Consider the following 26,270-nt stretch of genomic DNA (forward strand, 5'->3'; position numbering starts at 1 on the left):
GTTTACCAACCTCAGAACCTGAGTCAATCTTGAGCCCCGTCAGGATCAAGACTGTGGGCAGAATTTGCCTGCAATTCTGCACTTCAACCACTTGGCCATCAGAGCTCCTATAGGTGTATATTCTTGGAACTAACAAAACTATTGGAATTTGTTATAAAAGACAAAATTCATGTGGCATGTACTCCAGGCATTGGCAGCTAATCTTTGGCAGAAATACTTTATTAAAATTCTCCTCAAATTGTTCAGGCCTATGATTTACAGATATTAAGGAGATTTTACTTTATATGTGAATATTAATAGTGGTCTAATATATATAACTAAATCATAACACATGTGTGTTCCAGTTCCTGAAGTATATTTATCAGGCACAGTGTTATTATGGCATCTTGCTGTTTTCATTAAAATGAAGAAATATTTTCTTTCACAAAATCTTTGATGCCCTGGATCTAGCCAGCAAATTGGTGGTAGCTTAACACTCATTTCTAAGGATTTTGGAGCTAAATATAAATATATAAGTATACTGACTAGGTTTCCTAGACATGCCATACATAAATATGGGAACTAGGCTAACTAAGTCTTTCTGTGGCTAAAATCCAGACTGATCTGGGCCTTCTTGATTAACCCAGAGCAATCTGAGCGGTTATTGTTTACCATTGGTTTGAAGAACAGCTGGAAGCAGCACAGGAGAGAAACAGTTTATACACTGTGGGAAATTGCTGTTACATTCCTGAATCAAGAAATTAAAAATTATTCTTCCCCTGACAGCTATAGGATTCTGATAGTCATACATAATGATAGCTTTTTATGAGTATATCTGGGCACAGACTGGTATATACCTAAAATTAACAAGAAATCACACCCTCTCTTGTGACAATTCTGATATTTTTAAATATTTATAATATTGTGCAGCTCAAGGCCTGCTTTGTATTAATTTTCTTTTTCAAAGACAGAACACTATCTCTTTCCATTTTAATTAAGTCGATTAACACATTTGTTTCATATTAATAATGGAATCCGGCCCCTTTTGCTTAAGGCATTTTTTTTCTAGCAAGCTTGTCAGTATAACTGCATAGTCTGTCTATAAATGCTTTCTAAAGAGCTGGTCAATTAAATTAAGAAATATATAATCTTTTATCTTTACAGGGTATATACAACTAAAACAATCAATGTTTATGCTAACACGGAAATACTACAAAAAGAACAAATGGTTCCACTTCAATTTGTATTTAATCTACAGTTAGGCTCATTTTCTTTTATAGCCTTAATTTTTTTTCATGAACCTGGAAAAGTCAAGCATTATGTCACTTATATTAAGAAAAAAATTAAAATAAATGTGAATTTATGGCCAGTATTTTTTTTTAAATAAACCAATGTAGAAACAAAATACCTTTGCAAATTGAGAACTGATATTGATTACAAACAGACTTACAGTTCCATTTCTAATAAAAAACACACTGTATTTTTCTTTGGTATAATTCTGATATCACTCCACCTTTGCTTCTGTTGCAGATGGATTTTTCTATAGTTGAAATGACAAGAGGAAATGCTCCATCCAAATAGTGGGAAGTAAAGGAAAAAAGGCATGAAAAAGCACACGCTCTGACTTTTGATATAATGCTAAATTCTTTCTCTGGGACACCAACATTTTATTTCTTTATATTTCCAAATCTCATTTCACAACCTCCTGTCATCAGTCAGATCAATTTTAAAGAAGTTTAGAGAAGACGTTACTTTGATGCAGGACAGTATTCTTTTTAAAATCAAGTAATATAACCAACGTGTGTTTCTAATACATTATCAAAAATGCTGTCATTTTTCTGTTAATCTATCAATGTCATATCCAGACTATTTTCACATTCAGTTATTATTACTATTATTAATATCAGTTCCAGCAGAAACATTTTTGAATTTAAAGTAAAAGTGCTCTCATTTATTCTGTTGTTTAAAATATGAGGTTATTTATGTTATCCTTGAATTTGTGTAATTCAGTCCTGATATAATGAAATAGATATAATAAAGACTAAGTCTAAAGTTTAGGCACTGTATAAATGATCAATGCCTTAAAACATCCCTAAATTGTCCCAAATATAAAAAAATGGAAAAGTGTGCTTTCCATGTGGGATCAGAGATTTTAAAAATAGCTAGATGAAATGTAAAAATAGTGATTAAAAATTAAGCTTTAAGCCAGGTGTTGCCAAAAATAAAATATTTTAAATTTTTGAGAGCACCCTAGCAATACTAGTTGTTTGAGTAGTACATGACAAATCAGTCTGGTGCTTTTCTCAAAAACTTAAAATATTCCATTACATCTTAGTGAGTTTGCTGATACTGTGAAACCTACTGTTCTACCACCAATAGTCTAAAAATCTACCTTATACATTCAGGTACTTGGTTGATAGCATCACATTTTGCATATTCATGTTGGGTATTATCTTAAATTTGTTGAGAATATGATAATAGAGAAATGTCAAAATAATAATAGAGAACGGTCAAATATCAAAAGGAGCAGAAATAGATGCTACTGCAAATAATGAAAGCAAATGGCTAAAATGAAGGAGGACATGAGAAGCTGCTGCCATCACTTTAAAAGGGACCAAGAAGGCTGGCTTCACTACCTTTTCACCCTTCACCTGCAAAAATAAAATGAGAAAAATGCATTGTTTTCTTAACAACAAAAATTTTAAACCATGTTCAGTTGGATTGATCCAGACTAAAGAGAGAAACAAAAACACTAGGCTCTGGAAAGTGATATCTTTATCTCTCCCTATAAGAATTGACAATACCAGATAGTAATTGGAACAAAATTGTTTTATTTAAAAAGAGGGAACACATAATCAGTTACTGTAATTTAGCCAGCATTAAAATAGGACATGTTAATATTTTGGGCAGGTTTTTTTTTTAATTTGCCAATATATGGATTTGAAACAAACGTTGTGCATTTGATTTGCTTACATTTAATATAGTGTTTAAGCTTTCCCCCTTACAGTTTTCCCTAATGTATCCAAATATAATCCTAAACTTTTAAATGGGCTTGGTATTTATCATTCTTTTTATTTAAACTTTTGTGAATTTGTTTTTTTTAAATTATCCCTCTTTGTTATGTTACATTAAATTATTCCTCTTTGTTATGCTACATTTCAGTTTTCTGTTTATATTAAGTTATAGGGATTTTTTTTATATTTGCTGAATGTGGATTTGTTTACAGTTAAGAGTTGAGATATGGAATATTTAACTTGCTATTTGGGGTGGTTTTCTTTGGAATTGTTGCCATTTGGAATGGAAAAATATGTAGTGCATTTGTTAACATGATATTTAAGCCTACCATTACTCTTGTGTGAGTGATATTTTCCTTTGTTAAAGAAAAAATGGCACTTCTTCATTGTGTTAAACTTTACTTTAACTACTTTAACTATAATATGAGAACCATTTTATGTCTGTTAAATGGGATTTTGCTTATGGTTAAGAGTTGAAATGTGGAATGTTGAATTTTATATATGTTAATTAATATTATTATTTTAGAGTTCTATTTGGGGTTTTTGCTAAGCAAATTAGAAAAAATAGTATTTATTGGCTTAAATGAGTTATGAAATGAAAATTTTATATTTGTTAATTAAAAGGAGGTGAAGATATGTAATTGTTTATATCTGTCATAATGAGGGTGGGAAGTTGCTTTCTTAAGGAAATGGGATTTCTTTCTTTTCTTTTTTTTGCATTCTTTTTTCTTTTTTGATTTGGATTATGTTTTACTGCTGTAACTAAAACTTTCAATAAAAATATTTTAAAAGTTTTTAAAATTACCTTTTCTTAAAAAAAACAAACCTCTTGTCTGCAATGTTTTCTCTACACTTCTGCTACTGACACAGCTCTTTGACTGACTGATATTTTGATAGCAGCTCTTCTGCCTATCTCTCAAGGACATTCCTTATTACCTACACCAATAAGCATCAACAGCCCAGTTCAATATCCATCCTTATTTTCAAAGCACTTTAGTGAAGTAAAGCAATCCTGCTGTTTCTAATGGTAAAGATCTGCAGCAATCCTATTTCTAAGTGTGTAGAGTTGTAATTGCAGGAATGTTCCAATCTCGGATGGCAAACCTCAGATAAAGAATGTTTCCAAGCAAATACAACTCAGGCAAACAAAGTCACTAATCTATGGATAAAGGAGGATTAGAGAGGGGAAGTAAACATATGTTAGACTTTAACTAGAGATAATTAATTGTATGGATTACTGTACTAAACAGTAACGAAAGTTAAGCAGTAACCAAAGTTAACCAATGATGGAGGATAACTAAAAATGTATATAAATACAAGACTATACTCCAATAAAGATCATGATTCAGTTGTTCATGATCAAACAACTCGACTGCCTCGTCATTACAACAAAAGTGCTAATATCAAACCATGCAGAATACTCACTATTCTTCACCAAACAAAATTGTTGAAGCATGATCCCTTCTTCTCTACTTTCTCGAAAAGCCTGAAAAAAATGGTTTCAGATGTAGGAAATGAGGAGCTGATGAATATGAAAGCAACTTTGTAACAGAGCCCTAATTTAAAGGGCAAATTCTGAATAAAAAATGATTTTGTGGGAGACTATTTAGTGGCCAGAGATAAACGAGCATGCCTAAATTTGCAAACATGCCAAACCATATTTCTGATCACATTCTCAGAAGTAACATTTGTTGTTGATGGAGGATTTCTCCACCGCACATGCACACGCGCACAACACCCCCCCACACATTGACTAATTTTGTATCTTCACTCAATTGGCCCAGGCAAGCCAAAAATTTAGACATATATGCTCTAGAATTTCAGTGTAAATTGGTATTCATAGTTGATATTATACCAATTCTTGAATATATAACTTTTTCCATCTAATCTTTCTTTTCATTTACTGTATTATACAGTATTCCTTTTAGATAAACAGGATATAGAAACCTTTAAAGTACCCATTACTTTTTGAGACAGAGTATAATAATATATAAAAATGTATCTTCTGGTGATGAACATGTGGCAAATTTTAAGCAGATATCTGAGGAATTTGTATGTAAAATGACAGGACTGAAAAAAAAAAAAGAATTATGTTCCTTTCTGAATAGAATTGGGTTGATTGACATACAGATTTAGGAAGAAATTTAAGAAATTAGCTTGTTTATATTTTCTATAACAAAAAAGTCCTTATTCAAGTAAAATAGATAACTAAGAAACAAAGTTTCTTTGTTCAGATTCAAAGGGTTATGGCTATTGAATGGTGAACTGTTGGTTGAACTTTTATTTGTCCTAATATGGAAGCTTAAAATTCTTGTTGCTTAATCTGCATTCTGTTCCTTAGAAAATTTTTGTAAACCTTGGAAACTGAAACAAGTCTTTTGGAATGTCCTGATAAATTGTGATATCAACTTTTATTAAAAATAGAACACAAAGTTCTTAGTAATGTTTAATAAGCACTTCAACACATTAGAAAAAAAAACATAAGGAAGACCCCAAAACGACCAGTGATAAAATACTTCTCTTGTAGAAGCATTTTTTGTAATAAAATATTGTTCTTTCTCTTCAAATACAATGTTTACATTTGTATAATATTCAAAATACATAAGATATAGATACAAAATACATAAGAGTAGCAATCCTTGACATCCTGCAGATTCCTTGCTATAAGAAAAATGCCTAGTGAAATAAAGTCCTTGTTATTGATTTATATGAAGACTAGTTTTAAATTTTGTACATTTGTCCCTGATTTATTGTTTAAGCAATATATGTGGTGTTTTTCTTCTTTCCTGATAAGGTCTTTTAAGAATTACAATATATGAATTGTTAAACTATGATAACTGTTGATCTCCCTATAAGAAATCAATGAGTTCATTTCCCCCCGCCTCCCGTGACTCTATTTTTATGTACAAAACCCTACACCAATTGGTTGGATTCATATCTCATGGAAAGTTAAAATGGTTATTTCAACATAGCTTGCTGTAATATGAGAATCTAGTCACTGTTGTTTAAAAATAATAGTTTTATGGCTTAGCATTACTTCTAAATTCAGGCACTGTTATTTAACAAGCCCAGGTAAAATTGAATCCTGGGAATATCGTGAGGTAAAAAGCTAGGTCATAGGTAGCTGCATAGTTTTATATAGATAGGTAGCAGGCAGTTAATATAAACAGACAAATAAATAATCAATGGTCTTGATTAATATTTCAGAGGAAAACCACCCAGGAATTCCAGGAATTCAAATTTAGATTAAATTTGAAATTAAGAAACAGAAGAAGCCAATTATAATTCATTTTGTTCCTGCTGTCAAGGAAAAAGTGTTGACATGAATGGGAAATCAGTTATCCGGTAATCTTATTTTCTTACAATAGACATCTATATAGAAAGAAATTTTATTGTCAGGTTTCCAAGTGATGAAATCCATTTAAAAAGAAAAGAACAAACTCCATCTTCCAAGGCAATTTCTTTTATTTAGGAAAACATCAAACTGGCAAAGTCCATGGTAATTCCCGATCTGATACAACCCCCAAAAGTCACATTATCCAATAGAAGTAATTCAATGTTGCTTGATCTCATAAATCTCCACCTCAAGGGGCCTAAGCACGGACAGCTAATTTTCCCATGGGAAGACGAATCACTTAGCCTAAACAACTCTATCTCCACTCCTCCCCGCTTAGGAATGTGGCAAGCCTGAAACCCTCCCCCCCATGATTGCCACAGAAAAAGTAAGAAAAAGAATATATACTAAGCCTAACTAAAATGGCTACACATATGTCAATTTAGGGCTTGACATTTATGTATCTTCCTGTGTGGAACAGTGAAAGGAACAGTGGAACAGCTTGGAAGGAAGAAAGGAAAGAAGGAAGGAGCTATATCTGCTGAGGAATGGTGAACTGATGTTACATGGACAATAAGAGACATTAATGCTGAAAGACACAATGCTGGATCTGGACTGTGGAAAATTTTCTCTGCAATGAAACAAAAAATATTAAATTATTCATAATGTACTCTGGACAGCTGTGGCATTTTTGTGAATGATTTATTTGTAGTTTCTTGCAAAAAGCCAGGAGCCACAGGATTGTTCTGAGTTCAGATAATGTTAATTAAGCCTTTACCTAGTCTCAAAATGACCAAATTTTTAAAATCACTTCAGTGTTTACTTTGAAAAAAAACTTCTTGTTAAAAGACTGAAATACTTCAAAACTGCAACTCTGGTTGCCTTTTCTGGATGAATTCTTTAATCTATTAAGAAAGGAAAATACAAGTTTAAAATTTTGTAGCAATTTTCTTTTTGGAATATACAGCAAAGAGTTGTTTCAGATTATTATTGTTGGCTTTAAAAAGTTTTAAACAGATTAAGAGCTCATATGAATTTGATTTAAGACTCTGAACTTAATGGAAATGATCCTTTGTCTTCAGAAAATTCTCTTGTTTATAAAAAATGACTTTGAAGGTTGGACATAAGAAGGCAGCTGGTGCTTACTTACCTTAAAAGAAATATTTACTAAATGGATGTAGGAAGTCTTTGAGATTGATTGACTGATTTTGGTATTAGAAGGTATTATTGAAGAGGAACAAACTCCAACTGATAATTTGATAAATGATGTTATGTACAGGAATCTTCTCAACTAACCAGGGTAGGCTTAGGAAAAGTCAGCGGCATTGGGGGTGAAAGTTGGCTTAATTGTTTTATGGCTATGCAAGGACTCTAAACTGATGCCTTATTAATTTAATTCCTTTTCCTGATTCTTCTACACAAGTGGATTTAAATGTTTTTTAAAAATGATGTACAAATTATAAAGAGCAATGTGGATGGTTTTCTTTTGTTGAGGAATTTGCTACAGTTGCTGTAATGGAGTTCCAAAAGTGGTCTGATAAAGGTGACAAGAATTTTGATATAAGAGATAAAGAGACTATGAGAAGGCAGATGTTAGAACTTTCTTAAAGGATTTAAAGACTGTTGAGAGAAAGAAGAAAGTATATAAAATCTGATTATTTGACCAAGATTAAAATAATGGCTGTTTAGTGGTTTAATTGTTTTTCTGACTGGGACTAGACTTGAGATTTAAAAAGATGAAATATGAAGAATTTGTTTAACTAAAAATGGAGATATAAATGTAAAAAGAAGCATTAAAATGTGTTTAGTAAATAAATTATGCTGTTATTTTTGATGATTCTTACTGAACTTTTGCTGATTAATATGGAGATATGAGATTGTAGAGATGGGCTTATAAAAATGGGATGAAGTATGGGATGAAGAGGTGATTGATTATATTTTAAGATAAGTTGTTAATGTTGATTATACTTGTTGGGATTGAAAGAAGTGTCTTTTTCTATCTTTTTGTCTGTTTTCTTTTTCTGAAATTTTAATTAAGGTATTTTTTATTAAAGAAAACAGTATTTATTAAAAGATAGAAATTGAAAAAGGAAGGTAGCAAAAGGTATATTTAGCTCACTGATTATACACATAGTTGATCAAAAACATGCAGAATCTTGAAAGGCTCAGAAGAATCAATGAAGAAAAAATTGTCATAATCTCAATCATTGTTAATGGATGTTTCTTCCATTTTTGTACTGTTCTATGAATTTAAGTTACTGTCTCATGTCACTTCTTCTATCATATTATTCTCATGATTTTTTAATTATAAGCTTTAAATAAACAAGCATTTAGATTCCCAAGAATTAATACAGCCATTATTTATACAATGCATAGAAAGCCAGGATTTAAAGAAACACATGCCTGGATATTTAAATATGCAAAAGTGTTTATGCTGAAATCTAGAGTACAGGTAGTCCTCTATTAAACTGTTCATTTAATGACTATTCAAAGTTGCAGTGGTACTGAGAAAAAAGTGTTTTACAGTCAGTCCTCACAGTATCTGATGCTCACAAGATCAAAATTTGCTTGACAATTGACAAGTATTTACAATGGTTGCAATGTCCTGGGGGTACTGAGATCATCATTTGCAACCTTCCCAGCCAACTTTCAACATGCAAAATCAATTAGACAAATTAGTCAGGGGTGGGATTCTACTGGTTCAGTCCACTTCTGTAAAACCGGTTGCTATGAAAAGCAGCAAACAGAGAGCATACATAGAACCGGTTCTATGTCTGCTGCTGTTTTGGCCCACCTGCCCACCTGGGCTCTTACCTGACCTTTATTTCGTGCTTTTTCAACTGCAGCTGCTTTGTGCTTTTTCAACTGCTGCACACCTGAGCGCAGCACTGCTCAGTTGTCCAGGCAGCTAGATGACGATGATATACACGCTCACTCAGCAAAATGTAAAATTACTGAACCGGTAGTTACACCGGTTGGATCCCACCCAGGTAATAGTTGTTCTACTATGATTACCTTTTCTCCTCCACCAGTTCTTCCTTTGAACACTATATTGCTTCCTCATAATTTTTGCCTTCAGTATTTAAAAATTTCAAATGTTGACTAAATTTTAAAGGTTTTAGAATGATAAATTGAGTGAATAGAGAAAAAATTTGATTTGTCTTGAGAAATCTTTCTTGTTTTGTTTTTTTGGTATAGCTTAGCCTTTATCTCAATCACTTTAATATGATCGGAAGAAACTTACCCATCTCTTTAATTTCCTTTTTCATGAAAAAAAAAAAGTTATTTTCATAGCAAGAGAAATTAATTCTGCATCATCCAAGTATCTCATCAGATTTTTTTTCATATTCTGTTTTTTGGTTGAAACCCAGCTGCAATTGTCATACTGAAATATTGTGCATTTTAGTATCTTTATCATTACCAAATGTTCCCTTATGATTTACATATCCAGCTGTGTCAAAAATATGTGCTATTAGGAGACAGGAAGTGGAGGAGGATTTCTTAAAATAATTTAGTGGGAAGGAGTGGGAATGAGAAAAATATTTTTAAAAAGGGAAGAAAGATGTAATTGTTGCTATTCAACTTTTAAAGTATTCAATTTTGTGTTTTAATAATTGTTCCAACACTTTTTTTCATTTTAATTCATATGTAAAGTCATAAGAGATATAATTTTATCCTTCTTTTGTGACTCAATATAGATTGTTTTTTATTTTCACAAACAGATTAAGTATGTGAAAATAGTTACCCTGATAACTTTGATGCTGAATCAGTAGAGACAACTATGTTAGGAATATGTACTGAGAATACAATAGAAGATGCCATCATTCATAAAATGAACTAAAATACTCCTTTTAAAAATAGTTTTATGTATGCGTCAACATTGGCTTGGTTCACACTCTATACAAATACAGTTTTGTGGGGTGAAGTAGCTACTGTAAATTGTAAACCATGATTTAAGGCTCATCATGTTATATAAACCAAGATCGAGTGGGATTTGGGGTGGGGAAAGAAAACCAGACTGCAGCATCTTTGTAGTCAGTTATAAGAGTGAATGATTGGTAATTCTGCAGAAGCTGTAATTTTGAAAGGGTCCTCTGTCATCTTCAAGCTACTAAGTACATAACCTGATGACTACGTGTATTTGCTTTGATGCTTGTTTAGAGCAAAAAAATGAGTAAAAAATGCTGCCTGATTAGAACTCTCAGTTTAACTTAGGTTTCAACTTGGTGCTTGGTAAATTTGAATACATCCCACAATCAATAAAGAGATTCCGGGAATTCATTAATCTTCCCTTATAATATGAAGACTGAATTAAATGTGATCTTAACTGTGTTACTACAAGTGTTCACTGATTATTTTTTAAAGTGCGCTGGGAAGATGGGGAATGCCAGGAGTCTTATCTATCTTGGGCAACACATGGCTTGTAAGAAATCCTTGTTTGAAAAAAAGAAGGACCTGAATAGGATAAAACAATATAAATTTGGCACAGAAAGAATGATCTGCAGTGAGTCACCAAGCAGTAATTGAAACTTAATTGTTACACTGGGAAAATAGTGATTTTGAGAAGAATCACTGGAAGAGAAGAGGATTTGGTTTTACATCTTCTCATAAAAAAAGAAACAACAATAACAGAGTTGGAAGAGACCTTGGAAATGAAGAGATCATAAGCAGATACAGCTGAGAATATCTTACAGGAAGGGAGAAACACAACTTTGCCACAAAATAAATTGTGTAGAAAAAAAATAGTCTGAGGTAGAGATGAAGCTTCTATCGAAGTTTAGATTTACTTTGGAATCTCTAAAAATAAAAGAGAGTACAACTAAGAACTAAAAAAAAAATACCTAAAGTCCAAAACTGAAAGTGAAAGCAGGTTTCCATAACTGAAGGAATCTGTGGGTTCTATATTACACATATTACAGAATCAGGTGGTTCCAGAGAGTAAATGGGGGATGGTTTTTTTTACTCCCAACTCTTTATCATACCCAAGGCCTCGGGGGACTGGAGAGCCATCCTGGATCTTAAACGTCTCAACACCTTTGTGGCATACAGGAAGTTCAAGATGCAGTCACTGAGTTCCACCCTTCAGAGCACTCGGGATGGTGACTTCTCACCTCTATCGATTTGATGGAAGCCTACCTTCACATTTCCATTTGGGCTCCTCACCGTCGGTTCCTCCAGTTTTATTACAAGGGTCAGCATTATTAATATAGAGCCTTTCCTTTCAGTCTCTCATCAGCTCCAAGAGTCTTCACCAAGATTTTGGCAGTCATGGCAGCCTTCCTTCGATCTCTCCCGGTGAGAGTGCAATGTTATTTGGACGACTTATTAGTCCAGTCATCTTCAGAACCCCAAGCCAGGGAAGAACTGCAATAAACCATTTAAGTCCTGCAGTCCCACAGGTTCTCCATAAACATCAAAAAAAAAGTCTGGCTGTTGCACCTGAGGGCAGTAATAGATACCCATTCTTGCAGTGTTTTTCTTTCCCAGGACTGCCTGATGAGCTTACAGGTGATGGCAAAACAGATAAGGAAGAAGAGAATAATGACCTTGGTCCTCTTGTCAAGGCTCCTGGGGAAGATGGTATCATGCCTCGACATAGTTCCCTGGGTTTGGCTCCATTCCAGGGCTCTGCAATGGTTCCTCCTGTCATATCAGAAAGCAAGCAGGAGCCATTCCTTAGTCAGAGTCACTGTCCCTACCCCAGGTGATCAGGTCTCTGATTTGGTGGTTATCCCCGGCAATGAGCAGTGAGTGTTTGTTCTGGGAGCCCCATTGCCTCACCGTAACAACAGATGCCAGCTTATTCAATTGGGATGCTCACCTCCTTTCAGAAATGGCTTAAGGTCAGTGGACTCACACAGACAGAGGTTGGAACATCAACTGGCTAGAATTGAGGGTGGTGTTCCTGGCACTCAGACAATTCCAGAACAGTGTGGAAGAGGCTCATGTCCTTATCCTCATGGACAGTGTTGCAGCCAAAGCCCACATAAATTGACAGGGGGGATTCACTCAAGGTCTCTCATGAGAGAGGCCAAGAGGTTAGGCTTCTGGGAAGAATGGCATCTGCTGGCCATAAAGGCAGATCACATCTCGGGAGTGGACAATGTTCAAGCCGACTGGTTGAGCAGGACAAAGATGGACCACGTGGAGTGGCGGCTCCATCCATCTTTATTTCAGTCGCAGACTTATTTACCAATCCGGTAAATGCTCAACTGCCAAGGTTCTACTCCTGGTTTCCAGCCCTAAGGGCAGAAGGAATCAATGCCCTAAGGTGCTGATGGCCTTGGGGCCTGTTGTATGCCTTCCCACCCCTGCCACTCATTCCCAAGGTGTTAGGGAAATTGTGGGAGGAATGGGCTTAGGTGTTGTTTGTAGCTCCGCATTGTCCGAGGAGATCCTGGTTTGCAGATCTCATGGGGTTGTTGGTGGCCCAGCTCTGGAAGATTCCCCCAGGCAGGATCTCTCTTCCCCAGGGGGTTCTGGTCCACCCAGACCCCCAGTGTCTACAGTTGACCATATGTCACTTCAGCAAGGCGTATTTTGGAACTGTCTGTTCTGTCAGTCCGAAAGGACCTCTGTATTTTTCACCTGAACAAGGTGGTCCTTCGACTGGATCCTGCATTTCTATCTAAAATAAAATCCTGGTTCCACAGGGCACAGGATGTTGTGTTGCCAGACTTTTGTCCTAATCTGAAACATAGGTTGGAAAGGACATGGCATACTCTGGATGTGAGAAGACCGCTCTGAATATATATTAAGCGGACTGCTTTCTTCAGGAAGTTGGAGTCACTCTTTGTCTCATTCCAACTGGCGAGTCTGGGGAACAAGATCTCTCTGGCTACTGTGGGTAGATGGATTAGGTCCTATATAGCCAGAGCCTATGAATATAAGGGTCTTCCTCGACCACGTAATGACACACTCTACCAGGAATGCTGCCACAACGGCAGCCTGGGCCATGCAGGCCTCGCTTGAAGAGGTCTGCAGAGCAGCCACTTAGTCCTCTCCCTCTCCTTTTATAAAGCATTAGAGATTGGACTCTTTTGCTTCAGCCGATGCTGCTTTCGGCAGACATGTGTTACAGCAAGTACTATCGGAGCAGGGATCGCAGGACCGGATGGCTGCCCTCCCATTGGACTCTACACTTTGGTATATCCCTTGCCTAGACTCTCGCAGCAGTACTATGGAGAAGAGGCATTGGTCCTACCTGAACACGTCTTCTTGGAGTGCCGAGAGAAAATCCAGTTCCATTGTCTGGACCATCCAGTCTTGCAAAGGGGAAAAATTGTTTGGGTTTTTTTTTTGTCTTGCCTTGTCCTTGGTTGTTTTCTTGTTTTCCAAGGTATATGGACATGTGGAGTCTGTCTCATTGACTTTGCCGAAGCTGGGTTTCCTAGCAACGGAGGCAGGTCTTAATAGTTTTGACAAGCTTGGAGATGGAGTTGCCTGGGCTCTCTCGCAGCACCCCGAGAAGATGCATTCAAGTAGGACCAATGCTTCATTCCTTAAATTGTATTAAGCATAGTGCATGTTTTTACACTTTAAGCAAAATGCTTAAGAATAAATTATGAAACCAGAGATATACAGAAAATCAATCACAATCACTTTCATATCCTGCTGGATACTTTCTCAACTAAGGCTGGGTATGTAAACAAAAGTATGGTTGGCTAGTTTGTGGCTTAATTATTGTATGATTTATTCTGTCTGTTCTCCTTCCAAACTATACCTACAGCGAAGCACAAAGTTTCTGCAAACTTAATACTACAGCCAAACAGAAGATTTAAAAATCCTGATTTGGAGAATATTTACCTTTTTTCTGTTGAACTAATATCCTTTGGCATGCATATCTATCTGGAAAAGGAGGGCAAGATGAAGATTATAGTGCATTCCATTGTCTCTTCTTGAATTCTGGTGGAACCTACAGTAATTCTAATGTTTTCTCTGTTTATCAGGCTAAAAGAATGCCTTAATTTTTAATAATCATTTCTGCATAATTTCTTCAAGATAATCTCTATAAATTTGCATTAGGAAAAAGGAAAAAAGGCAAATGTAACAAAAGATTATGTTGCACAGCCATGGAGTAAACCTTTGCTATTTCTTCAGTTAATTAATGAAGTGCGCAATATGTCTTTCAATAACTCATGAGTATTTCATTGGAATATCTTTTCTAAAACAATCAAAAAGAATGTTTTTTTCAATTTTTTTTGTACAAAGCCAATCAAATCATCTTGATGTGCTTATTCCCCTTATCATTAGTGTCTAGTATTAGTTATTGAATTTATTTGATTTATTATTAATTATAATTTCATTTTTGAATTTCTGAAATACATGAACCTGCCACTTTGGAAAAACCTCAATTTTCAATGCTATGTTGTGCATATCTAGCAAGTATGTTACAATTATGTTATAATGTGTTGTACCATATGATGACATATGTATTTTTGACATATGTATTTTTTCCTTTTTATGTACACTGAGAGCATATGCACCAAGACAAATTCCTTGTGTGTCTAATCACACTTGGCCAATCAAGAATTCATTCATTCATTCATTTATTCAATTATGGTTTAGTATGTTCTATGAAGCTAGGCAATTCAGTAAATTCAGGCTATAATTAACTGGGTTGCTTAGAAGCAAAAAAATGAAAAAAAAATGACTCTTTCCTATATACTTACTAGATTTGCACCCTGCCTTTCATTCAGGAAGTCAAGGCATGCATAACATTTGGTATGCCCAAATTTTCCCAACAACAAATATGGTGTGAGATAGATTGGACTGGGACAAAACAAAACAGAAGTCACATGTCAGCTTCTGTGCTGAATCTGGTTTCCCCAGTTCCAGCTTTAACCTCTATACACCATTGTTCATTGCAATAGGTTTATGGAGATAACACTGAATATTCAAAAGTAATATCTTATAGTTGATGTTTTATTGTTGCTATTTTAATCTTTGTATAATGTTCAGAGTCACTTTTGGAGAATGGCCATTCATACATATTGAAATGAAGGTCCATTAGTCTGAGATTGGTATGTTGCAGAAGTTCATATCAGTACTTTTCTTTCTCTAGTTCAGCTACCTTGGTTTCAAGAAAATAAACTGGTTCATAAAAGGTGAGAATTCACTTCCACACAATATCTTTTCTACTGTCTTAAAACCAGCTCACATGATGCCCATGGGCTTTGAGAATGGAGATTTTGTTCCTTCTAAAGCTGCTTCTGTTTATTTGCAACTATATTAAAACCGGGGAAAGGAAATGTTCCTGTTTTGAAATGATGCAATTCTGTACGGCCTGGTCATCTGTGTTCCTTTTTGATGGTGTCCCTTTCTTTTTAAGCATTGTCCCTTCACACTGCTTCCTGGTTTCAGGGCAATTCTACTTTGCCTCTCACTGTCACTATCACTTTCCTTATGCTGAAAACTTCATATTTCTATTACTTATCTGTAGACATTGTTTGGTATCTTCTCTCCGTTCTCCCCGTGGTTACAGCTATTAATACCTGATTGCAAAAATTAAAAGAAACTATCTTTTCTTCATGAAAATTTCCTGGCAGAATGAAGTCCTCTTTCTCAGATTTTCTGGACCATCAAGGAATGAGGTTATTCTAGTAATTCCAGAATATGGCAACTCAGGGAATGTGCAAAATGTGCCATTTTTCAGCCTATTAGATAGTAAGATGGAATACAAATTGGTGATCTGTGCGTACTTTTAAACATTTCTAATTCAGAAGAAATGAAAATAATTACAGGTCCTCACTGTTTTGTGAGGAAAGGTAGCATGTGAAAGTGCTCCAAATATCCTTGATGGACAAAAAGTGTTGGATATTCAAACATAACTGAGCTTTTTTTATATAGTCGCAGCTTAATTACAGAACAATTTGTCAAAAAGATAGAATTGACGTCATCTTATTTATTTATTTATTGGAATTTGTCAAACAAAAACAAGAATAAGAAAATAAAAATACAATGACAGGGACAATAGGCACATTAGTGCACTTATGCATGCTCCCTCTACTGACCATTTAAGTATGAAGTAAGGTCCACAGAAGTCAATTTGTTACTGAAACTGAAAATTTGTAGCTGAGTCAACTGAATCAGGTAGGACACTCCAGACTTCGACAATTCTATTACAGAAATCATATTTTTTACAGTCAAGTTTACACTGAGTTTAAAGTGGTTGTTTGCGTGCTTATTATTGTGATTAAAACAGAAAAAGTCATTTTCAGGGAAAACATTACTATGTATAATTTTGTATGCAATAGCTAGGTCTGACCGCAAGTATTGCAGTTCTACGTTCTAAGTTCTAAAACTGAGAATTTCGAGCCTAGTAGCATAAGGAATTCTATTGTGTACAAAAGAATGCAAGGCTTTTCTTGTGAAGTACTTCTGAACTTGCTCAATTGTACTTCTGATGACCCAGGGCACAGTACAAGATCACACAAACAGCTGGCAGTTCAAACCATACCTTTATTGCTCCAAAGTTCCCCAAATGCTCCCATGTTTCTGGCAAGACTCAAGCAGAATGATAACAAAATGCCACACAAACCTCAAGCAGCTTCTGCCTGCATTTAGTCCAGCCCAGCGCTGTCTGCACCAAGGCTGCTCAGCAATAAATCCAGAGATATTTGGCAAATCAAGGGCAAATCAATGAGTTCAAGGAACAAAAGATCCAGGTAATTAGTCTAGAATGCCCACCGAAATACAACTGACATTGGTCAGTTCCAACGTCGGCATGCACACTTCAGAAACTCAGCATTTGTTCCCGACAAATGCCCCTCCCCACAGCATCTCCTTAAATCTCCTTCTCCCAGTGTGCCTTGTGAAGATGGGCGAGGCACTCTACTCATACATAGACTGCTCCATCTGCATTGATCACGCCTCCTCTCCACTCACTGAGCCCTTGGATCAGGAGGGGGTGGTGCTGGCTCCTTTCCTGAGCTCTGTCCCTCATTTTCCTCCTGCCTCCGTATCTCCTTGCCTGCTGGGAGGTATAGAGTCCTTGCCAGGACTGACTCTATCTTTTCCCAGTTTCCTCCAAGGCCAATGGAGCCACCCTCTCAATGTCTGGCATTTCTTGTTCCAGCTCATCTTCCCCCGCAGATTCAGACTCTGATAGGGGCATGACAGTACTGATGTCAGATATATGGTGGGGGTTCCAAACAGTCCAACTATAATCTAAGATTGGTCTAGCATAGGTTTTATAAGCTCTAATTAGCAATAAAATGTTTCCAGAAAAAAAACTTAACAAAATTTAGTTTACAACTCTTAATGTTTGTTAGCAACACTGTTATAGTGAACTTTGGAGCATAGATAGTCAGAGATAAGTACACCTAGGTCCTTAACAAAGTGAGGGTCATCTGCTAGATCAATGCCACCTAGCTTAAACTTGACATTCTGATTACTTTATCAATATGTAAGATGGGGCATTTATTAATCAAAATTAATAAATGTAATAAAACCTATTTGCCAAATAGATGATCATTCAGGCACATAGCCGAGATCACTTTGCACAACAACAGAATTATCTGTAGAATGGAATAATTTTACTTCATTGGCAAAAAGAATGCAATTACTTTTAAGTTGATTGCATAAATCATTGATATAGAGCAAAAAAGTGTGGGACCTAAAATGCTGCCTTGAGAAACACCACTGTGAACTGATGTAGAGTTAGATAGTGAGTTCCCTATTTTGACTTTCTGCAGTCTATTAGACAGGAAAACAGCAATACACTTGTGCAAAGATCCAGAAATGCCTTAAGAGTTTAATTTCAACAGCAGTTTATCGTGTACTACTGTATCAAAAGCCTTACAAAAATCTATGTAAATTGCATCAACAACTTTACCTTGATCAAGGCATGTATGTTTTTACAGTGCAAAAGTTGTAAATCTCCAAGGTCCTTTGGACTAAGGTGAAGATTTCTTTATTCCTTTTATTAAAAATATGCTTTGTAATCTGGGCCTTTTAACTTAAAATTTGTTTTTTATGTTTTATTTGCTTTATGAGCCAAAAAGTTGTATTAAAAGACAATAAATTTATTTATTTGATTTCTAACCTGCCTTTGGCACAAGAGCTTATGTATTATGCTCTGCTCTATATTTCCCCATAATAGCAACCCTATATGAGCAAAAGTAGCTGTCCCCAAGCCACTTAATGAAACTTCCATGTCTTCCAACACCTTAACAATTACATAATACTGGTTCCCAGTAAATAAATAGCTGATTTGCTTCTCTGAGCTACAGTTCTCTAATTATTTGCTCACTCTAAGAGCAAAATTTGCTTCAATCAATATTTCAGGGAAACATTTTAAAGCTATTTGCAATGAATTCATCCATGTGTTATTCTTACTGAGCTTGAACCGTAAAGTTTAATTCTATCAGATTCAGAGAATTGTTTCTCAATTTCTTACTCATGAGGCAGCTCTTTACTTTTCCACAGAGTGCAAGCTTAGTGAGGCATATTGGAAGAGTTTACTGATTTGGTTAGATGAGCGAAAGGAGCTTGAGGGAGTTTGCACACTCAGCAGGGCTGGCATTAGCACTCCACAGAATGTAAGCAAGGAATAATACTTCATTATAACAATAGCTCTAAGACATTTGTTCATGTTTAGTCTCTGTTTACAAAGAAAGAGAAGACTGTAAAATCTTCAGATGTGTAGCAAATAATTATTTCTATTTTTATATACATAAAAGGAAAAACATTTTTCACTTCCTTATTTTCCCCCGTAATTTTAAACACTGTTAATTTAAAGCATACATAATTAAAGTTATTATGATATTTTCATTTATAATGCTTGTAAGCAGGACGATAATCACTGGATGTTGAAGGATTTAGGACTTAATAATATATTTTTAGGAAGAAGAGAAAATGATCTTAAACTTTACTGAAAAAAATAAAATTAAAAATTAGTCGTGGATGTTCTCTATTATGTATGAAGCACTTTATGATGCTGATGCTAAACAAAGCAGTATTGCATGCTTCACGCAAACCAAAATCTGTTTCACATTGAATTTGTAATGGCTATATTTATAACATTTAGAGCCATTGTGTCTATTTTTTTTGTTCATCAAATTATCTCTTGTTTCTGAGATACAATAAAGGTCATGTAACAAAAAAAGAATGTAATCCAATAGACTGTTTTCCATTTTCACTACATATTGAGACAAAAATATAAATAATTGATGGATTTTCTTATTCAAAAATTAAAGTCATGCTGGAATATTGCAATTAATAAATGACTTACATATGATTTAATTTAAAAAAAAAGATATCCTTAGGACTATTCCAATCCAATCTTTCAAGATTTATTATTATTATACCACATTGACAAATAGATATGTGGTACTATAGATTCATTCATTCATAGGATTATGAGCATTCCACTTTATAATAGATATAAATCATGAGATAGCATAGTTATATAGTTATGTTGTAATAACAAATAAATATTATTCTAAAATCCTACTGGATTCAACTATGCCTGATAGATAACCAGGTAATTCTTTCTGCAAAATGTAGCGCTTTACACTACCTTAATTGGTAGAAATCATAGAATAAGAGAACAATACCTTAATACGCATTTATTTCTTAATACAACTTAAATATTTTTATCCATATTTTATCTTGACAAGAAGGAGCCTCCATGACAGTACAGACAGGATACAATTCTTTCTGGAGAATTATATTATATTTAATTTAAATTATTTTTAATTCTCTTTCCCCCATTCTTCAATTTCATCTTCATACTAGATTTTTCTATTCTACTTAATTATCATACCTTTGAAATGATAGCTTTGTTGCTTCTCTGCAATGGTCAGTTTTGTTTCTTTTCAATACAAGATGCACATACCTAAATGGGAAGGTTCATTGTTCATTGTTGATATACTGGCCTAGAACTAACTTAATTCACCTCATTAATGACTGTGGCTGCTAAGTTTATTTCACTAAGTATCCACAATAATTAATTGACTCTGATTATTTTCCAATTCTACTATACATAAACAAAATTAAAAAGCAAAAAAAAAGATAATTGAAAAATAAAAAAAAATTAACTAAGAAAATATTTCTGAGCCAAAAAAGAAACATTTTTCCATTTATTTCTCTTCTAATATAAAACCTGTTCAATAATGAAACATTCCATTAATGCAACAACTATTATAAACATTTCTGTTTTGCACAGAAAATGTAATACAATGCTTTTATAAGACAGAAGGGTTTCAATAAGTCCCATACATTATTTTTATTTTTAGCACAAACAATTAGCTGTAGAGAGAATTTAATGAAAGAGCTTAATATAATACTGTGAAATATTAATTGTGAGGAAAGCATTTAATGTAATACAGTTATTCATTCTCAGTATTAATCAGGCATAACATGATGAAGAAAACATTACGAATTTTTACAATTGTGAATAAGGGAAAAGCTGTATTAATTCATTACTGAACCATGGAAAGATAATAAAATATAGGGGGATGATAGGACCACTGATTTCTAACGATATAAAGATTGCCTTAATCAGCTATGGTTTTACAAAATATGGCTCAGTCAGGTTATACTCTTAAATGTATGTCTGAAAGCAAGTGTAGTTTTTCAGTGGCAATTATTCTTGAGTAATTCTGCAGGATTGTGTTTAAGCCCTAATGAATATAAAAGAGGAGCTATGCTTAGGCTTGTATAGGTGCACAAAAACTTTTCTGACTTTTTCAAAGCAAACACAGTCCTAATGTCTGACATACCATATTACAGAAGACAGAACAGCACTTCAAACCTACATTGGCCTACCTGTTTTATTTCCTACAAATGCCACAAAGTTTATGTAGAGATAAGAGACAGTTCTGAAAACAGATGTTTCTTATTGTTGACATTTTGCATTGCAGCAGTACAGATTTTAATTTATTTTTGTAATTAGAATACTTTAAAAAAAATTAGTTGAGATAGGAAGCTCAGTAGAGATGTCTTCCTATTACATATGAACTTGGGAAAAGGCAACAGTGCTTGGAAAGTTATTTATGCAGGAATCCAGTATTAAACATCATAAATAAACATAGTTTTAATAGTTACCAATGATCTAATATAGAAAATACTGTATTAAATCTAAATCTATTTAATCTAAAATAAGAATAACTTCATAAAGCTTAATTTTTACTTTGTAAAAATGCATAAAATTATTGTAAATTAAAACAGAAACAACAATATTTTAAATTCTTTCAATCTCGTTGGTTTATGTTTTCAGCTTACTCAATTTATTAACACAGATAAAATATCTAAACAAGTATTTGCAAAACCATTGGCTCTGGAGCACCATTAGCTACACAAAGCCTTTTGCTTTCATCATATTCCTCACAAAATATGTCAACAAAATTTTTAATCTGACATCAGGGAATGTATTAAATATATGGAGAATATAAATGTTAAATCCCATTAATGTAAATGTAAAAATTTATTGAATGAAATTGGGGTTTTGTTCTATCTCTATCCATGGTTCCCCCCCATAATTCAAGAGTTCAGACCACAAATGCAAAATTAGTGGCCTCCAGATGGTTAGACATTGCAAACCATTGGTCATTTGGCTAGGCTTGATGGATATCCAACAGATTTTCTATCTGCTCTACAGATTCCACTTTTTCAGTCTTCAAATTTGAGCTAATTTGTGTTAGGGAAATATAAAATGTGACAGGCATCATTATCTAATTCATTCATTGGAAAAGAGAAGGTCTGTCAACATAAGGGTTAGGGTTAGGGTAATTACCATTGCAGTTTGGAATTTTGTTGACAATACTTCAGAGTATATTATTTTTCATCAAGCATACATTTTATTCTTCTTAGTTTTTCAAAATAGGGGAATTTTAGAGAGTATGTTCTTTGTCAGAGTAGACATGTGATGATAGGGAAAACTAGTTTTGCTGAGTTTCTTCAAATCACTCTGGAGTTTGTTCCAGGAAATGAAAACCCAACATCTCTAGTTGATTATTATCTATTCTAAGAGAGTTATGATTAGTAAGACTGAGAACTGTTTATCTTATTACAGCTTTGTAGTACTTGCCAAAAATGTAGAAATAGTGGGAAGTAAAAGCTTCCATTTGCTAATAGTATAATTGTTGTTCCAAATATTTATTCATAATAATCATATTTCCCCTTAATGTATATACATACATTTCATCTTAGTCATATTGCATGCTCATATCTTTTAATATCATGTAGGGTCCAAAGTGCTAGGGAAGGCAGAAATAGTAACACTCTCAAAAGATACTGATCAACAACTTACTTATCATCTTTATTAATGGTATGCAAGTCAAACTGTTAGAATAACTGTTAGGAGCTTGACAATTCAAATAGTTTTCTTATGACTGCCAAAATTCAGGCATGGCTTCTTGCAGGAAAAGTTTGAGATGTTTGCCAGTATAATAGACTTACTTCTAAATATAAGTCTAGAATGTCACGCAGGAAAGTATTTTTGAAACCAGAAAAACAGTAATTTGTCTGTTTTGGTGTTTAACCCTTGTTCAATAAAACTTGTTATGACAAGGCTGATTATTGGAATCCCCTGCATCTTTTCAGGTGCTGGAGAAGGCAGTGAAGATAAACTGATATCTCCCTCAATGGATTGCTGAGGATAGAATGAGTGTACAATAAGTGGAGTGGAATGTTACTTGATAAAATAACGAAGAGAGAGGCTCTGGGGAAAAACATTTCTCTTTTTTGAGAGATGCTGAGGCTGATCATTTTTGCCTAGTGGTTTCTCAACCTAACTCTTATCCTAGTTCTGATTTGCTTGTAAAAACATTTTTATAAGCATACCTTGTACTCCAATTATACATTGAAAAATGTAAAAACTATTTACCACAATAGCATTTACAGAATCATATTCTTTTTGTGCAGACAGAGAACTGAACATAATCTTTGGATAGACAGCAGTTTTATAAATTATACTACATCCTGAAGGATATTTTTATGCAAATTCCAGATAATAAGGTCATAACATTCCCTTGTAACCTTGAGATGGCTATATAATCACCCAATATTTCCCTATGTCCTCCCCAGGTGGATACTTTGATATCCTCTCATACAACCTCAAAAATCAATTGTGTGTTGTCTTCTCCTCTAAATTAGAGGAGAATGGGTGGATGGCAACCTATTTAAAGAAAATCCAACAATGATGGAAAGATTATACTTAAATTCAACAAAAAGCAACAACTAAACTTTCAGGATATCTGAAGAATGTCATAGTGATCAAAATACTGAAAGTCAGTCTTGTGTATTAAAACTAAAGAAAGAATCAAATACTTAACAGGATGAGGAAATAATATCCCTAATTTCATATGATAGCAAAATAAGCCTTCAAATCAATCAGCAAAGTCCCACATGTCAAATCAGAAAAGGGAACAAGATACGAGTCACGTGCTTCATTGTTTATAGAAACACATTCAACTCAATTGAAACTGGAAATCTCAGTACATCTTAATGTCCTGTTAGCAAAGGAGCGATGTGAGGCTGTATAATCTCCCCTTACTTATTCAAGCTATCTGCAGAATATATATATTGAGAGAAATCAGTTGGAAAAATCAGCACGTCCTTAAAACTGGAGGAAGAAACATCCAAACATTCACAATGCTGATGGCCCTACTCTTGTAGCTAAAAGTACAAATGATCTACAAGCCCCAGTAACGAATATCAAAACATTAAAAGAATAATGAAAGTCAAAGAAAAAAATGGATCTAAGGTGAAATAAAAATAAGATCAAACAAATAACAACAGATAACAGACAATAAAGTTCCTGAAGTGGTAAATAACAACTGCCATTTAGGACTGCCTGTTAACAGTAAAAGAAACAACAGTCAAGTAACAGATCATCACTTAGTAGGCTTGTGGTGGTCTCTCATGAATGAAAACACTGAGACGACGTCTTGAAGCAAGATCGGGATGAGAGCACAAAGCAGACTCTGACACCCCCTTTTATTAGAAGCAATCCTTGTAACAATTTTGTTAGTGTCTTGTCACAAACGCATTACATCACACAAAATGCACTGCTCATTCACATAAGCATACAAAGCAGCAAAGTCTAAGTTTGCTACAATTCTGAGTAAGAAATGGCAACAGTTTGTCCTTGCTCCTTGTTCCGTGTTGCAGTCAACTACCAGAAGGCCCGTTGTCCTTGCACGTACACAAAGAACAAATAATAATTCCCACATCTCCTCTGTTTTTCTTTTTAAGAGACAGGGAGTGTTTAGTCCCAATAACAGCCTTTGTCAGGCGCGTAGGCAAGAGTGCTGTGCATGCTGATGTTATCCATGGCGTTAGTGACTTCTTCAACCATCACAAACATCTTGTCCTTGTCTGGATTGTCACAGGTTGGCTCTCCCATCTCATCTTCGGATGGCAGTGGTTAGTTATTTGTTGATTCCAGAGAGCCATTACCTGCGCAGTGGCTTTTTTCTCAGCCAAAAGGGATAAACTGTTAGAAATAGTGCGTACAAAGATAGGTAATACACAAGGCAATATAATACATCCCGCAGCAATCATACCAATAAGCGCTACAATAGCTTGCAAACCAGGCAATTTTTGGAACCAGGATCCAAACATGTCTCTAAAATCAAGACCATTCCATGTTTGTACAGGTACATGCGCAATCTTGATCATTCTATCAGTAATTTGTTGAATAACTTTTCCACTATCATCTACCTCAATACAACAATTACTAAGGTTAAATTTTCCACACACTCCTCCTTCTTTGGCAAGAAGATAATCTAAAGCCAAACGATTTTGCATGATATATGTTCTAGACAAAGCACTTTCTTTAGCTAGTGTTTTCAAAGCAAGAGCAGTTTCATTGGTTATAATTTCTATATATTGAGCATATATATGGGGGTATACCAATAGTTGTAAACAGTGGTGGCCCCCACGTTAGTCCCGGACACCTTTTGGAAGAGATATTTCTTTTCCTGTAGATAAGATCTTTGCCAGCTGTGTGAGCCGCAGGTAACTCCTGCAGCGTCGTTAGGACCTTGGCCTTTGCTGATGGCAAAGCAAGCATCAAAACACACAGAAGTGTTGGTACCCTTCGGTGACATTATGGGTTATGTACCCATTTTTTGCTTGACTGGTTGAGAACATTGAGGCAAGGTCAGAGCTGAATCCTCCTTTGTAGGCATAGACATACAGCGAGGCGGTGATGGGCCCCACAGCCTTTGGCTCATAGCACTGAATGCCTTCAGCAGTGTAACATCGCGCATATTGAGTGTTGTTATGCAGACAAGGGGAGACTGTCGTGGAGTTGCATTCAGGCTTCAAAGTATGGGTGGATTGGGTCTTTCGCTCCGCTATGCGAGTAGTTTTGATGCAGGCATCGCAGGAGGATGGGGTGGCTGTCGATCGGCAGGAATGATGTGGAAACCCAGGAAGCAAATGATGAATACAGCGGGCAGCTTCATGATGCTGATGTAGGCAAGGCTGGTTTGGGTAGAAAAGGCTTTACTTGTCATCTGGGGACCCAGATGGTGTTGTTGTTGTAGGAAACAGCAGCGCACCCTGTCCCCAGGTTATAAGTTCAGCAGGACCTTTCCACTGAGGATCTGGAAGCTGACAAAAATATACCATTGGTCTGGGTTCAGGATGAGGCGAAGAAGCGAAATGACGGATGCCGCCGTGCATGGGGGGATCCGGACTCATTGAGGAAGTTAAGAGTAAATAAACAAACATTTAATGCATTCTGGAGTCCTGGGTGATTTTTAATTGATGATCTGTAAGGGTAATTTTATCCCCTGAGTGGTTCCTCCCTTTAATGCATCAAACAGGGGCTGAGCATGTGTGTAGTGATGCTGAAATAGGGACGGGTCCAATTAATAGCCCCTAAATATTGTTGTAATTTTACGAGGGATGTCTACACAATGGCATCACTTGTGGATGGACTGAAACTTGTATATCAAAAATATGAAAAAGAAAAGCAAGAAGGGAAA

General features: G+C 35.0%; 1 long non-coding RNA gene across 1 annotated transcript in view; it reads left to right on the plus strand.

The window, feature by feature from the left end:
- Positions 1–26,270, plus strand: part of LOC148128802 (uncharacterized) — an 80,301-nt gene that overhangs the window by 46,898 nt on the left and 7,133 nt on the right. The window contains exon 2 of the long non-coding RNA XR_015746004.1: positions 9,174–9,317. This is a non-coding gene — a long non-coding RNA (uncharacterized LOC148128802). The remainder of the gene's footprint in view (positions 1–9,173; positions 9,318–26,270) is intronic.

This window comes from Notechis scutatus, chromosome Z (assembly GCF_049901735.1).
Source record: "Notechis scutatus isolate UNSWTSFEM ecotype Mainland chromosome Z, rNotScu1.2, whole genome shotgun sequence".
Lineage (NCBI taxonomy): Eukaryota > Metazoa > Chordata > Lepidosauria > Squamata > Elapidae > Notechis > Notechis scutatus.